This window comes from Apodemus sylvaticus, chromosome 3 (genome assembly GCF_947179515.1).
Source record: "Apodemus sylvaticus chromosome 3, mApoSyl1.1, whole genome shotgun sequence".
Classification (NCBI taxonomy): Eukaryota; Metazoa; Chordata; class Mammalia; order Rodentia; family Muridae; genus Apodemus; species Apodemus sylvaticus.
In genome coordinates, this window is record NC_067474.1 from 17,959,427 (window position 1) to 17,975,228 (window position 15,802).

Consider the following 15,802-nt stretch of genomic DNA (forward strand, 5'->3'; position numbering starts at 1 on the left):
GAGCTCACAGGGTGAGCTACAGGCCTGTCCACTCATTAGCAGGCTACTCTCTTGTTCTAATCACGTTTAACTCATGCCATGCGTTGTAATGTTCCAGGCTCTAGAAGTACACAGAGCAGGGGAAAATATGTCCTTCTTAATGTCCAGCATTCTCAATAGTTTGGAGGAGCAGTTAGGGGATATTGCTGTAAATTATTCTTTCTTGTTTCTTTCTTCCAACATCAATAAAGTCTTCAAATAAATGCATAAGAAATAAAAATCTTAAATGTCTAGGAAGACTTGAGAGTAGGACACAGAGACATCCCGCCCCAGGCCCTGGACACTGGGTTGCTGGCTTGTTACCCTGTCTGTGTCACCCGTGTTCTTTCTTTTCTGCATACTCACATGGTGACATCTGGGGCCTTGTTTGTGAGAGGATTTCTGATTTCATGCCTAGCTAGTTCCTAGCAAGAGTCACTGCTTAACCATGAAGCTTCCCTTTCTTGTTCAAACAACCAATCTAAGACCAAGAGTATAATTCTTCCTCTATGGGCCAAAATCCTTGATCTGTCACCCCAGGTCCAGGCAACTGACTAGGGACAACTCTATTCCCCTGAGACTGTTACTCCTGTCCTTTCTATGCCTTCTGGTCCTGCCATGTTTGCTCTTTTCCATGGAAACCATCTCTAGCCAGGTAAGTGTGGGGTAGAGCTTAGACAGAATACTATACACATGTTCCTACTCCCTCTGCCTCCTGACTAACCTGGTGGCTCCCTGTGTGCCCAACCCACTACCTCCTAATTGCCTGGCCCTTCATCTTGGGAACTCACATATCTTCCTCCTCTTCCTCACCTTCCTTCTCTTCTTTCTCCTCCTCTAATGTCTCTTCCTTATGCCTCCAATTCTCCTGCCTCAGCCTCCTCAATTCTAGAGTCATAGGCATGTGCCACTGTGCTCAGCACAACTCTCTTTTTCAATGATGGTCCTCTCTCTCTCTCTCTCTCTCTCTCTCTCTCTCTCTCTCTCTCTCTCTGCTTGCATGTGCATTTAAATTATGGAAAGGTCTGCCCTAAAATAGTACTACCCTAGACTACTTCATATATAGTTCCTAGGACAGAGGCTCAGAGATAAAATTCGCTTATCATGCTGGAGGCCTGGGCCCCTGGGAAATCAGAATAAATACCTTTCTCATACCTAAACTAACTTCATGGGTCTTTCAAGCTTTTCCAGTTATCCATCCCAACCAATGTCTTTTAAAACACAGATCCCATAACCAGCATGAGACATCATGTTGAGTCAAGATGTCTCAGTATCAGACTACTGCAGTGTCTCTGTCCTTCCTTAGTGACCTTTGTACAATTATATTTTGATCATTTACAGTTGATCAATGTAATCAAGAGATGTTAGATTTAAACAAAATAAATGAACAAGAAAATATACTTAAAAAACATTGTCATATCTCCCACCCCATCAGCCTAAGGTTCCTTACATTTGCTGAGTCTGCCTTCAGTTCATGGACTCTTTCTTTTTCTATATTTACAACATGGTTGTATTCAATTTATTTTTACTATCTTGAGCAACATCCCTTTAGAGTAATTCATCTGAAACATGTTAATTCATTCACACTGCATTGATTTCGAGGGTAAGCTAAGCAAGAGAGATTTCTTCACTCAGAAATGCCTTTTTTCACAGTAATGTCAGTTTCAATGTTTGACTGAAAGTTCCACTTTAAGTTTTTGTTATTTAAACTGAACTAGACCGGAATCAAATTTCTTTTTTTATTTATTTCTGTCACACACACACACACACACACACACACACACACACACACAAAGATGTTCATTGGACTGAAACTTTCTACCAGCCTCAAACTCAACTAGAGAGTTCTATTTAGAGGGGGAAAAATCCATGTAGGTTTTGTTTGTCTTTAGCTTGAGCTGTTTTTAGATTTGTTTTGGGTCTTGTCTATTTTGTTTTTGGTGGTTGGTTTGTTTTTAGACCAGCTCTCACTCTGTTGCCTAGGCTAGCCTCGAACTCCTGGGATGAAGCAGTTCTGCTATCTCACCGTCCTAAGAAGCTGGGACTACAGTTACATACGATCATGCCAGACATAGACCGTTCCTCTTACTGTGAATTTAAAGCTGGTTTACTGCTCAGCCAGGTATTTTCACTTATTGTCTCTCTAAGTGTTATTCTCTTTTCTGTGGCACACTGCTTGAAAAACTCCAGAGAGTTATTTCTGTCAGTTAGGTTTCAGTATTCTAAAACATCGGCATTAGTAATGAAGAAAATTATATAAGGCTAGCTGAATTTGGAGGGGGACATCACACACTCATTTGAATTCTGTACTTCACAAAACAAATGTGTTAATTGTTCTTCCTCTCTTAAGTCTAGTTTCTGTTTGTCAGGAGAGATTTCTACACAGTCTCCCTGGATCAGCCCCTAGGCCGTGGGTGAGACTAGGCTGGAGCCTGAAGACTGGAGCCTGGCCTTTTCCACCCACACCCAGAGACACCACTGAAGCGAGCTCAGTCTTCATGAGATTCGACCTCCATGGCTAAAAGTAGGGATTATTCCCACCTATCAGAGAAGCTGGCACTTCTGACTGTTGTCAGAATATGTTGACTGAATGTGTGGATTAAGTCATGAAGGTGCTTGCCTGTAATCCCAGCACTCTGGAGACTGAGGCAGAATGGGAAATGGGAGTTCAGCCCTAGGGCTCCAAGTAATAAATTCCAGATCAGAATCAGCTTCAGAGGAATTCCCAATTTAGTGGTTGAGGGAGTAGCTCAATCTTTAGAGTGCGTTTCTTACAGACAGGAACACCTGTATTCTATTTCCAGCTCTCAAGTAAAAAGAAATTTCAGATATGGTGGTGGTGGTGGTGGTGGTGGTGGTGGTGGTGGTGGTGGTGTGTGTGTGTGTGTATGAGTCGGAAGACAATCTCAGGTCTTAATCTTCACATGCTGGGTAGGCAGAGTACAGTGAATGCCTGGGGCTTACTGGCCCTGCAGCTCAGCCTGATCAGTGAGCTCCAGGATAATAAGAGACCCCGTTCCCACCCTACGCCACACCGAAGGTGACAAGCATGTGAGGATGAACACTGAGGTTGTCTTCTGACTTACACACACCACACACACACACACAGAGAGAGAGAGAGAGAGAGGCATGCACATTCGCACGTCCTAGTCAATTCAACTAAGCAATTCCACTATGTCTTACCTTCTTATAAAGCCACTAATCCCATTACAGATGCCCTGTTCTCGAGACTTCAACCAACCTTAAGTCTCTACTAAGTAAATGCCCATTGTTCAGATACTATCAACATACAAACCTACAAAAATGCAAACCACAGCAAACTGTAAGGATTTCCTGCAGAAGAAACATTTCATTGACCCCTACACTGACAGAGCAGAGCACACGGGCCGCCATTTCTTTGTACTTTATCTTTACTTTGCTTTTCATTCTTGATTGAGATCGGGTCACGACACACAGCTCTTAGCCATAGAGTTGAATTGGCTGTTCATGGCACACCTCAAAGAATTATCCTTTGCCTGCCACCGAAGAAAGAGTCACCCTGGGTAGACATCCCTGTGGAACAGCTGACTCACCATCCCCTGCCAACAAGCAGGTACCCTCTTTTTCCTATCACAAGCTCATCACTTTTATGCATGGTTATTTACTTACTTAATGCCTTCACACAAATGGATGTGGTATATGGATAATATTCTGCATCATATCCCCCTATCTGTGTGTATAGAAAGTGTTATTCTCTGCAGTCTGAAAATGTTCAAACTTAGACTCTGAATTAGATACCCTAGAAATGGATTGAAGAATTGGAGTCAAAATAAACTCTTTTTCTCTACCAAACAAGGCAGTCCTCATAAATCACTATTTTTTTCTCTTCTTCCTCTTCTACTTTCTCCATGAGAATTTTCCATGAATCAAGTTATAGTAAGTCATTTGTGTTGTTTGATTAAATCACCAGGTCAGTTCAATAACATGTTATTTCCATTTAAAAATAGACACTTAGTGCTCAGTAACAGAGTTATGTACCAAGCACAAGTAAGTCTTTGGGTTCCATAAATAAATGATAGAAACAAAAGTTTTAAAATATACTCAAGTTTTACTGCGTTTGTCACTTTCCAAGCTTTTAAGAGCTAGAGTAGATGCAAGGCACAGTGGCACAGACATTTAATTCCAGCACTAGAAAGACAGAGGTTGGTAGATTTCTATGAGTTCAAGGCTAGCTCAATCTACAGAGAAAGTTTCAGACCATCAAAAGCTACCTAGTGAGATACCATCAAATTTAATAGGAGGTGGAGTAGAAATTTGAGTCTATGCTTTTCTTAGCAGCAACTCCTGTGCCTAAAGGAGTCCAGTTCCTGTCCTACGTGGAATGGGATGTCACAGACTGATAACCAGCTTCTTTGTCCTCCCTTTATCCCTGATGCCACCCACCCATCAAATAAACCCTTCAGTCCAGCAGAAGCATTGTGGCTGCTGTGATTATTCAACATATCTCATGTAGATCCTCCTCCCTCTCTGTCCTACTAGCTGGGGGATCAGCAACTCTCCACTGTTCTCAGTGATGTCTCAAATGCTTGTCCTTGATCAGAAGGTTCTGCATAGTCCAGCTTCCGTGAGTGGTGTCTTTAGCTTCTAATATCATAACCCCTTCACATAGCCAATCTGCTTCCAGAACATTAACCCAGAATATATTTCCCAGTAATAACCTATGCACACAAGTATCTGCATTTACATAAAGTTAACACAGGTGTCTTAAGAGCCAAGTACATCGCTATATTAATCCATAAACATATACAAGCTTACAATGTTTACTTACAATGCACTTCTACATATACACTATTACCTTTAAAAACACCCTTGAACACATCTTCCCTATACAAATACAATACACTCGCATATCTGTGTGCATGTGCCATTCTATATACACTGTGCCTTACATTCACATACCTTTACATGCATACCCATATGCACACACATGGATTTGAACACATCCTACCCTGCACACACAATACTTGGTCAAAATCTGCAAATGGATGATGACAGATCTAAAACTAAGGCTAGATTTTTATCATTTAGCAAGCTCAGTGATAGGACTGAAGGGCATTTTCTTTCTTTGCAGAAGTGTTTGTTTTCACAAATGATGTGGTCTGATGGCCCCATGTGCTCCAGGCTGCAATTCCAGCCATTGGGAAGCTGGGCCAGGTGGATGTCTGCAAGTCTGAGACCAGCTTGAGCTACGTAGTGAATTCCAGGTGAGTCTGGACTCCAGAGTGTGACCCTGTCTTAAATACAGAGCAACACAACAACATGGCTTAGTGATTAGCATATACTGAAAGTAGACACTGAGATTCTCTGACGCAATGTCATCAAGGGGTGTCTGTGTACGGCAGACATTTTAGGCTCCTAAAAAAAGCACTGCCATTTAAAAAGAGGAAGAGGATTCCTCCTCCGTGGGCTCTTCATTTAGTTTCATTTCTCAAAGGACTGCAGAACTGACTGCATTAAATTTGTTTCTACATCTACACAGTGAGAAAATATGTTGGTCCCTTTTTATGATAATGTAAACAATTATTATTCTTCAACTTATATTTATGCTTATTATTATTCAATTACTGTTGAGTTTTAAAATATATCCCTCTTGTGCTTGGGATGGAACCCAGAGTCTTGCGCATGCTAGGCAAGCACTCTGCCCCTGAAGTACACTCCCACCCACAATGCATACTTCTGCTATGGGAGAAGGGCTAGAGACTTTGAAGTTGGGCAAATGCCATCCCGTCTTTGGAAGCCAATGGTGAAATGCACAGGACAACTTTTTTAATCTCACCTTCAGAAGGGGAGCTGCAGGAATTTGGGGTGTAGTTTAACGTGAGGTTCCTGTACTTTTTCTTATCAACATCAATATGTCTGAAGTTTCTTCCTTTTCAAAAAGAAAGCACATCAGAAACCTTTATATTAGGACAAAGATAGCTTGTTATCATCACATCTATGTGTTTAATATTTATGAGGGAGAAGACTGATGCACAATAAACCCATTTCCGATGTGTCAAACTCTACAGTGAGTCATGGGTCTGCCTGACCAGATAATGTAACAGGACATCCTGTAGTTGCTGTGCACTTTTTCCAGCACCTCGATGTTTTGTTTCTTTTCTGGCTCTGCAGAAGACACAGAACTTTAGTCAAATACACATTGTGTTTAGAGCTTCAATTTCACATAAAAGCACATAATTTAAGTGTTTTTGCATCACTACTCTCTCTGATAACATATCTCCTTTTGGATTTTTAAAATTCTTCTTGTTGTTTGTTGCAGGACTGAAGGTCAAGCCTCGTGCATTCAGGGTCTGAGGCTCGCCAGCAGGTCCTGCTTTTTGTTTTACAGGGCACGATCTTCTACAGATTTCCATTCGTTCTCTCCCCACACTCCCATCCCAACCTATTGATATTTTCAATATTTCCTTGAACCCCCACTCTTGACTCGTGTTTGGATTCTGGCTCTTTATTTTTATTGCTTGGTTTTGTTAATTTGCCATCAAGATGGAGGTCTGGCTCTGCAACTCTAGCTGGCCTAGACCTGGTGACCCTCCTTCCTCTCTCTCCCATGTTATAGGAATGGACCGCCATTCTCAGCTCCAGTTTTTATTCTTCATAGAAATCAAGCTTCTCTGAAAAGGGAGAGAGACAGACACAGAGAGTCAGAGAGACAGAGAGAAATGGTAGATACTTTGTTTTGTGGCATAACTGTTTTTCCTCAACTTTTACATCTTCTGTCAAATGGTTTTGTCTTCTTCCCAGTAGAATGGGAAAAGAATCAGCAGCCACTAGACAGCCACATACCAGGCCCCAGAAATGACAGCTACATATGCAAAGATTGAGAAAGGGATGCTAATAGGAATAAAAAGAATGAATAATTGCAAAACAATAAATTATTTATATTTTGCTTATAAATTAATAAAGTAGGAAAGAGAATCTAGAATCATAAAGCTTGTGTTGTCTGTGAATTTCCACTCCTTCCTAGGAAGCTTTGACAAACTTTTGTAGGGTGTAAATCCTACCACTTCAGAGGGACAGATAGAATGTTTCAGCAGATTCGGGGGTGGGGGCGGAGAACAGACTCAGGTGCTCCCATTTCTATTTCCTGTTTCCAGATTTATATCACACACATATTGCATTAGTCAACACCTTGTTATCCAGACAAACTCAGTATAAAAGTAAATTCAAAATGAAGAAAGATTGAATTTGGCTTATGGCTTCTGAGGCTTCAGACCATGGTTGGCTGCACTGCTACAGGCTAATGCTAAGGTAGTGTTGCTGGCAGCAGGCACACAAAGCAAAGCTGCTCACCTCATTGTATCCAGGAAGCAAATCAGAGGAAAGCAGGGTCGCAAAAATGCTTCAAGGACATGCTACTAAGGACCTGTCTTCTTCTTCCACAAAGTTGTCTCATTGCTGCAACAAAATACCTGACAAGACCCCAAGGAACGAAAGGTTTATTTGACTTATAGTTCCAAGAGATAGTTCATCAAGGCAGGGAAGGCGCAGCAGCAGGGATAGGAGGCAGCTTGTCACATGACCTCCACTGTCAGGAAACAACAATGAGTACCTATGCTCAGGTCATTTTCTCCTCTAATCAGTCTCAGAGTCAACCCGTAGAACAGTACAGCCCACATTTAGGGTGGGTCTTCCCATCACCAGAAACCTAATCCAAATCATTCTTCACAGATCTACTCAGAGATATGAAGAATCTAAATCTCATTGACAGCCAAGAGGACCATCACACCTTCCAAAGGTTCCATGGCTTTCCAGCCTCATCATAAACTTGTAACTAAGCATTTAGCAGATGGGCTGTGGGACACACTGAATGCTCAAACCCCTAGAGAGACATGAAACACAGGCCTAATATATCTATATATCTCTATTTCTATCTATCTATCTATCTATCTATCTATCTATCTAGCCTCTTCATTGTAAAAAACTGCCTAAATATTTAAAGATTTCTCCTCTTACTAAAGTGAAAGTATTTGATTACTGGTTTATTGATTACTCTTTAATCTTTATTTAAAACAGCCTTAGGTTGGTTTTTTAAAAAAGAAACCCTTGGTTTTATCAAGACAAGACCTCTCTGGGTGACTAAGTTGGCCCTAGCCTTGTGATGCTCCTGCCTTAGCCTGCTGAGGGCTGGGACTACAGCTGTGCTCCTTAAACTTGGCTCCGGGCTGCAATGATTTATTTTCTTGGGTAAATGCCTTGAATTGACAGCAAAAGGCTGTCATGGTACTGTACAAAGCACTGAATCTGAGAACTCGATGTTATTACAGAAGCCACTGGACCAAACCCTGCTTTACGAAATGAACAAGCCAGCATTTCATGGCCGAGAAACCATGAAATTACAACTGGCACAGAGACCTTGGAATTTCTATACAGGTTTCTTCTCTTCCAAAAAGGTGATTTGTGTGGCCAGGAGATTTCTCTAGAATTTAGGTTGTATTTGTTCCTAAGAACAAAATATTATAGATATAATTGTCAGATTTATATTGAACCATTTATTTACCTAACACTCACTGGATGCTGTAGGGGCCACTCACTGACCGAGGCACGGGCTGGTGAAGAGAAGCAAGACGTCAAGTTTGAGAGGCACAGAATCCTCCTGGATGTGGCCCTGTAGCATCAGCCTGGCATGTGGCCACCTGAGTCTGCATCCGAGGTCTAGACGGACGAAAACATATACCATCGCTGAATGGAAACTGAGGTCATGAGGAATCCGGGTTCTGCACGGACTCCTGGTGCCCCACTTACCAGTGATGTGATTTTGAGCATGTCTCAATTTTGTGTGTAACATGAGCGTTGCTCTGGCATAACTGACATGATCCATGGCATTTGGCAGAACTGCCCTAACTATTTATCCTTATACCCATAGACCCATGCTGCTTTCAGCCATGATCAGAGTGGCTTCTTTTTGTGTGGCCGTTGGTTAATGCAGAGACTCATAACTGGTCAAGTGACTGGACATGCTCAGCCTTAGGCAAGGCATTTCTATCAATACCCCTCCATCCCTCACCTCACAGGCTTAAGAACACCACAGGAGAGGGAATGGAAAGAATGTAACGGCAGGACTGGGGAAAAGAGTTGTGAAATGCAGAGCTAGGGACAGGGCAGCTCATGAATTCATGGTACCTGTAGGTATCTACATGAAAGCTATATATGACTGAGCCAATGAACGTTACAACATTTCCAGCATGAATATGGGAGTGGTTTATGATCTCCAATCCCTAACTGGGAAGCTACTGGTTGTTAACCTTGATGGTTGCTGGGAGATGGAGGGTCATTTTCTTTGGGAGTGTGGCCTCTGTTAGGCTGCCCATATCCTAGTGGCTGGCCAAACACCCATATACGTATGGGTTTGAATTGGACTCAGTGGGTTATCAAAAATAATAATTAAGAAAAGGGGCATAGAATTTGGGGGAGGACATGTTAGGGAGCTCTAGGATGTGAAGGAGGGAGAGGATATCTTTGAGATACATTGTGTACAAGTATGAAATTCTCAAAGAATAATAAAATAAAATAATGCTAGGTACATTACCCATGTAGAGAAGGAAGGTGCTGTAGCCATACCTTCTCCCTAGAAAGGGAACTGAGCCCATGAATGCTTCCAGCCTGTAATTCAAGTATCAAAACCCCTGAAGTCTCCATTCAGTTTCAGTCATTCTGTAGATTAATCAATATTTCATTCAATAGATTTAATGAAAAGGAGATTATCATTTACATTGTAGGCGCGTCTTACTTATCCAGTTTAAGATTTTAGGGAGAAACAACCTGAGGTTCCACGAAGAAAAAATAAATGCCGTCAGCAGGATGCTCCTGGACTCACTCAGACTGGCGACACATCCCTAGATTTTTCACTATACTGGGCGCTTTGCAGATAGCATGAGATTCAGTGCTTCAACCTCTCTATTCCCACATGTCAACTCCTAGGAGTAAGTGTTTCCTTTTCTCAGACAGACAGACAGACAGATGGAGAATATTGAATATATGGACACACACATATACACGCAAACACACACATGTATTCTCTTGACTCTGCTTCTCTGGACCTTTGAATGGTCCATATACCTTTGAATACAAGGCGTAATTTTCCAGGTCAGGGAACAGTTGGAGTTTCATTCATTTCTCATCACTAATTTGCATATACTAAACTCCACTTGTTCTCTCAAAAAAAAAATGGTTCTGGAAACATTAGGGCTGATTCAGTAATTTCTGCAGAGCACATTCTTTTGGAATCAGAAGGCCAACTGCTCTTGATGGGAGTAGTCACTGCTGGAGGTGTTCCTTGTGATTGGATGGGGAATCTTGGCAAGGGGTATGCAGAAAGGAGAGAGGAGACCTTGGAAACTTTTCTTAATTCTTTAGACTTAATTTTATAGAATGTAAGATCATGTTATAAGAAAGTGTTTTTTAGAAACCTGCTGTGAAATGTGAAGATTTGGTGTATACTAGTGACTAATCCAGCTCTTGAATCAGAACAGAGACTGAATTGCCATTAGGTTTTCTGCAGGAGCCAGGCATTGTTGATGTTTTGTCTTTTACTATCTATTCAAATGCTAAGTGTGTCCCCCAAGACCCAGAGTCTGTATGTAGCCCCTGGAATCCTGCCCCCAAGTTATTTCTGATTGGCGAATAAAAATGCCAACAGCCAATAGCTGGGCAGAGAGATATAGGTGGGGTTAGGTTTGCTGAGGCTTGGGTTGGAGGAAGAGAAGAAGAAGAACATGCAGGAGGGAGAAGGAGACGATGCCACGGGTTAACTGAGCCATAAAAACATGTCCCTATGGGCTAGCCAACTGGAGTTAAGAGCAGCTTAAATGAAACATAGCAAGCAGTAAGCAATAATTCGGGGCTATCAATAGGAAAGTAGGTTCTAATAGCATGGAGGCTGGGTATCTGTCCAACTCTTGTGCGCCTTGAGGCTTATTGTAAATATAAAGGTTGAGAGTGTGTCTTTCATCCAGGAACTTCAATAACCAAAGGTGGGATAGAAACCCCAGGCCAGGGTATAAATAATTTACTAGAACAGGGCATGGTGGCACACACCTTTATTCCCAGAACTTGGGAGTCAGAAGCAGGTGAACCTCTATGAATTAGAGGCCAGTCTAATCTACATAGTTGCAGGATGACATAGAGAGACACTGTCTCAAAAACAACAACAACAACATAGGTTACCCCCATGAACCAAAGCAGTCACTTCTTTGAATCTCAACATAGCAGTGATAATCCCATATATCTTATACCCAATCATTTAACAAAGTCATGTGTACTGAGTTTAAAACTTAGGTTAGTAAATAAAAGAGATTGGCATACCTCTTCATTGCTTGGTGTGTGCAGGTAAACATCAAGATTAAAATAAGGATATAGAGTAACTATTGGTGACAAGACATAAAGGCAACTTACCACAGGATTTTTTTTTTAAAAAGTTATGCATTTGGAAAAAAATTTCATTTATAATGTGGCATTTAAACTTGACCTCAAAAAGTGCGTAGGACTTGGACACACAGGGAGACATGAATGAGAGCAAAAATGTAAACGTGAGTTTCGGTATGGCAAACCTTGCAAAAATACCCTTCTGATCTTAGACTCTCTGAATATTAGCTTGACACATTCCCCTCCCTCTGTCTCTGGCCATACTGGGACACCAGCTCTCTATTGCTTACCATTCCTGCTGCTTTCCTGAGGAAAGATTTATTTGGGCTCATAGGATTTGGCTTGAAGATATTCTGCTTCCTGCGGCCTGGAGAGCTTGGTTTAGGATGCTTCGTGCAGTGCCAGCACATGGAGACTGCCTGCTCACATCTCGGGGGACCAAGAACCAGAGCTGAGCTACACACCTCAAGGACTGCCCATAGTGACTCCCTACCTCCGGCTACCTCACTTCCTCCTTACCACCTGTGTTTGGATTTTCCAGACAGGGTTTCTCCCTGTAGCCCTGACTGTCCTGGAACTCACTCTGTAGACCAGGCTGGCCTCACACTCAGAAATCTGCCTGCCTCTGCCTCCCAAGGGCTGGGATTACAGGCGTGCACTGCCACTGGCCTACTTATCACCTCTTAAAGTTCCATAGCCTCTCCAAATAGTACCACCCACTGGAGACTAGGTGTTTAAATCTCTCAGCCCATTGGGACACTTTACATGCAAACCATAGCCTGCTTCTAGCCCCCCTAGGCTCATTGTCATCTCATAATGCAAAATGCATTCACCCTAAATTCAAAAGTCTTAGATTTCCAACACCGTTTGAAAGTCCAGAGTCACTCTGAGACTCAAGACAAACTCATAGCTGTGAGTACCAGTTCTTAAAAACTGTTGTGTATCTTCGATGTGTATTAGAGGAGAGGAGTCAGAAGGTAACACGGAAAGAGCAGACCAAAGCAAGACCCAAACCTAGCAGGGCAAACACAACCCCCTGCAACTCCGTGCCTGGCATCTTGGCGTGGGATGAGATCATCTGGCTTTTAATCATGTAGGGAAGATTCATCTTCCAGCATTAGGGCGTGAATCATAAGTGACCTCTTGTGGTCTTGGTTGTCTACTAGCCAGTATTGAAATCAGCTAATACCCAAACTGCTGAACATGACTCTGTAGGATTTGCCTGATCAGATTAATTGAGGCAAATAGATCCACCCTAATATAAGGCACACCTTCTGGGAGTAGCCCGCATAAAAGGACAAGGAAAAGGAAGCTTTTGGCTTTCGCATTTTGCTTCTGCCTCTCGCTGGCAAGCATCCCATTGCCTGTATTTTAGAGCTAACTTCTTTGAAATGCCAACATAGACCTAAGATCATCAGCTCTCCAGGAACCTTCTTAGACTCCTGCAGCAGATTGAGGCTGAGACATGCAGGCTCATGGTCTTACCAGCTACCAGGTTCTTCACCAATCTGTCATAAAACAGCCAGGGTTGGACTTTAGTAGACACAGTCAGCCAATTTAGTAAATCTACCTTTGATACATACATATATCCATTTATTCACTTTTGTCCACCTGACTAACACAGCTCTCTTAAGCTAGCACCATTTCGAGCCTTCAGCGTCCTTCCTTCAGAAGATATCCTGGGATCTGCACTATAACTCGGTTTTACCATCGGAGCTCCATGCACAGCCTATAACATGAGCTATACAGCTCTGTTACACATTTCAGCTTTAGGAGCCTGGGTGTGAGGCTTCATGACGCCTTTATACATGCATGTGTGTGGCTCCCTGGCAACAGCAGAAAGGATGTCACCTGCAGACTGGCTTTCTTGGGCCACAGCTACAGTGACCTCTGCATACCTTCAGAGTGGAGCCTGTATCTTTCCTAGGCAGCTGATGCCAGCAGAGAACATGGAAGGCTGGGTGCTCTCAGACACTCCCTTTATGAATGAACTCGCATTATTATAATTTTGGAGCCTTCTGTGAGTCAGGTCTCATCCTCAATGCACCTTCGGTAAAGCCCAGCATTATTTGGCAACGATCCTACTCTCTAACAATTACAGAAACTTTCTTTTCTTCAGCGTTGTTCTTAACTGGCTTAAAATTTCTTTCTTCATGAAACTCAGTATTTTTCATATCATTCTACTCTATGTAGCAATAAACCTGGGCAAATGCCTTGGGCAGTGAGATAGCTCAGCAGGTGAAAGCAACTGTTACAAAGCGTGATGACTTGATTTCAACTCTGTGCCAGCATGGTAGAAAGAGAGAACAAACTCCCTCAGGTGGCCCCCTGGCTTCCACAGGCCAACACGGACATGTAAATGTAATTCCCGGTATGTGTCTTCACTTCTTTTGTTCCCAAGTAATGATGGTGTTTGTACACCTGCTCTAGCCTGTTTTAGCTCCCAAATAAAGAACACCAAGACCTAAAAAATGTATTAATAAGCTTCAGGTACTGTACTAGACAGGTACTCATCTATTCTAACCCCTTAAGGCTGCCTGCTGCCTAGTCACCTCCCAGCCACTTGGTGCTGGCTGCCATCTTCCTCTTGCCCTGGCTGTTCCTGCTCCATCCATCCTCTCCTCGTGGTAACCTCCTGGAGAATCCCCTGACCACCTGCTTAGGATGAATCTCTTCTTCTTCTTCTTCTTCTTCTTCTTCTTCTTCTTCTTCTTCTTCTTCTTCTTCTTCTTCTTCTTCTTCTTCTTCTTCTTCTTCTTCTTCTTCTTCTTCTCCTCCTCCTCCTCCTCCTCCTCCTCCTCCTCCTCCTCCTCCTCCTCCTCTTCTTCTTCTTCTCCTCCTCCTCCTCCTCCTTCTTCTCCTCCTTCTCCTTCTCCTCCTCCTCCTCTTCCTTCTCTTCTTTCTTCTTCTTCTTCTTCTTCTTCTTCTTCTTCTTCTTCTTCTTCTTCTTCTTCTTCTTCTTCTTCTTCTCTTCTTCTCTCCTTCTTCCTTCTCCTCCTCTTCCTCTCCTCCTCCTTCTTATCCTTCTCCTTCTTCTTTTTTCTTCATCTTGCTTGGGATCCCCTGACTGGGATCAGAAGTTGCACCCTATTTTCTTCAGACCCTTCATAGTCTGCATCAGGTCTTTATTAACCAATCAGAGGTGATGAAAAGAAGTTTTACATATCCTTAAGACAGGAGATGCTCCAAATATCATGGCAATGCCAATGTCTGGACTACAACCAGATCTCTGGGTACAGCAATCAGCATCTGAACACACAGTGCACAAAAACATCTCCCAGCACAAGTGCATGTGCACAAATACACACTTACACATACACACAAATAAATAAGTAAATGTAAAAAGTAAATTCAAAACAACTAACTTTTGCTGTGAAGGTTGTTGTGCTGGCTACTATATGGCAACTTGACACAAACTATAGTCATTTCTGAGGACAAAATTACAATTGAGAAAATGCCTCCATAAGATCAGGCTATGGGCCTGTTTGTGGAGCATTTTCTTAAATAGTGATTGATGGGGAAGGTTCAGCTCATTATAGGTGGAGCCATTGCTGGGCTGGTGGTCCTGTGTTCTATAAGAAAGCAGGCTGAGCAAGCCATGGTGAGCAAGCCAGTATGTAGCACCAGGTTATAGCGCATCAGCATTGCCCACACAGTTGAGTCTATCCACTTCTGAAGCATGCTTTTTCTCTCACATCAATGCTGGCCAAGTGCAGGAACTAGTAGCAAACAAAGCATGCTCAACTGGCTTCCATCTTTCTTGGACTTATTTCATGTTTTATTTTGGTTGAGTGTGTTTTGTTTCTTGATACAGGACTTCTCTGTGTAGCTCTAGCCATCCTTGAACTCAACCTGTAGACAAGGCTGGCTTAGATCAGCCTGCCTCTACCTCCTGAGTGCTGGTGTTAAAGGTGTGGGCCACCACCATCCACTTTCTTTTTGTGTCTTCTAACAAAATCATAAGTGCTATAAGATGCTAAGTTTATTCAAAGAGGCTGTAGACTGTGAATCTGAACATTCAAGATGGGCATATACAGATAGCCATTACAAATATACATATACACATAAATGTTATAACACTGGCTAATGAAGACCAAACTATTAAGATAAAGAAAGTAATTATCAACATCCTCAACTGGCCATGTTCACCTGATAGCTGTCAACAACTTTATTTAGACTAGAATACAAGTTGGATGTGATAACTCATACTGACTTAGGAAGAGTGTCATGAGTTTAAGTCAGACTGGGTTATACAATGAGGTCAAGGCTAGCATGGGCTATGTAGTGAGATACTGTCTCAAAAAGAAAAAAAAGAAAGAAAGAGAAAGAGAGAAAGAGAAAGAAAGAGACAGAGAAAGAAAGAGATAAAGAGAAAGGAAAAAAT

At 42.3% G+C, this 15,802-nt stretch overlaps 1 long non-coding RNA gene across 3 annotated transcripts; it reads left to right on the forward strand.

Moving 5' to 3' along the window:
• The first annotated feature begins 504 nt into the window (after positions 1 to 504).
• On the forward strand, positions 505 to 6,986 carry LOC127680516 (uncharacterized). 3 transcript variants are annotated; one of them, XR_007976959.1, is made up of 7 exons: positions 505 to 673; positions 2,002 to 2,140; positions 2,388 to 2,542; positions 3,456 to 3,610; positions 4,537 to 4,621; positions 5,129 to 5,261; positions 6,317 to 6,986. It is a non-coding gene; the product is annotated as an uncharacterized LOC127680516 (long non-coding RNA). The 3 variants fall into 3 exon arrangements; XR_007976958.1 differs by lacking the exon at positions 4,537 to 4,621; XR_007976960.1 differs by lacking the exons at positions 3,456 to 3,610; positions 4,537 to 4,621.
• The last annotated feature ends 8,816 nt before the right edge of the window (positions 6,987 to 15,802 follow it).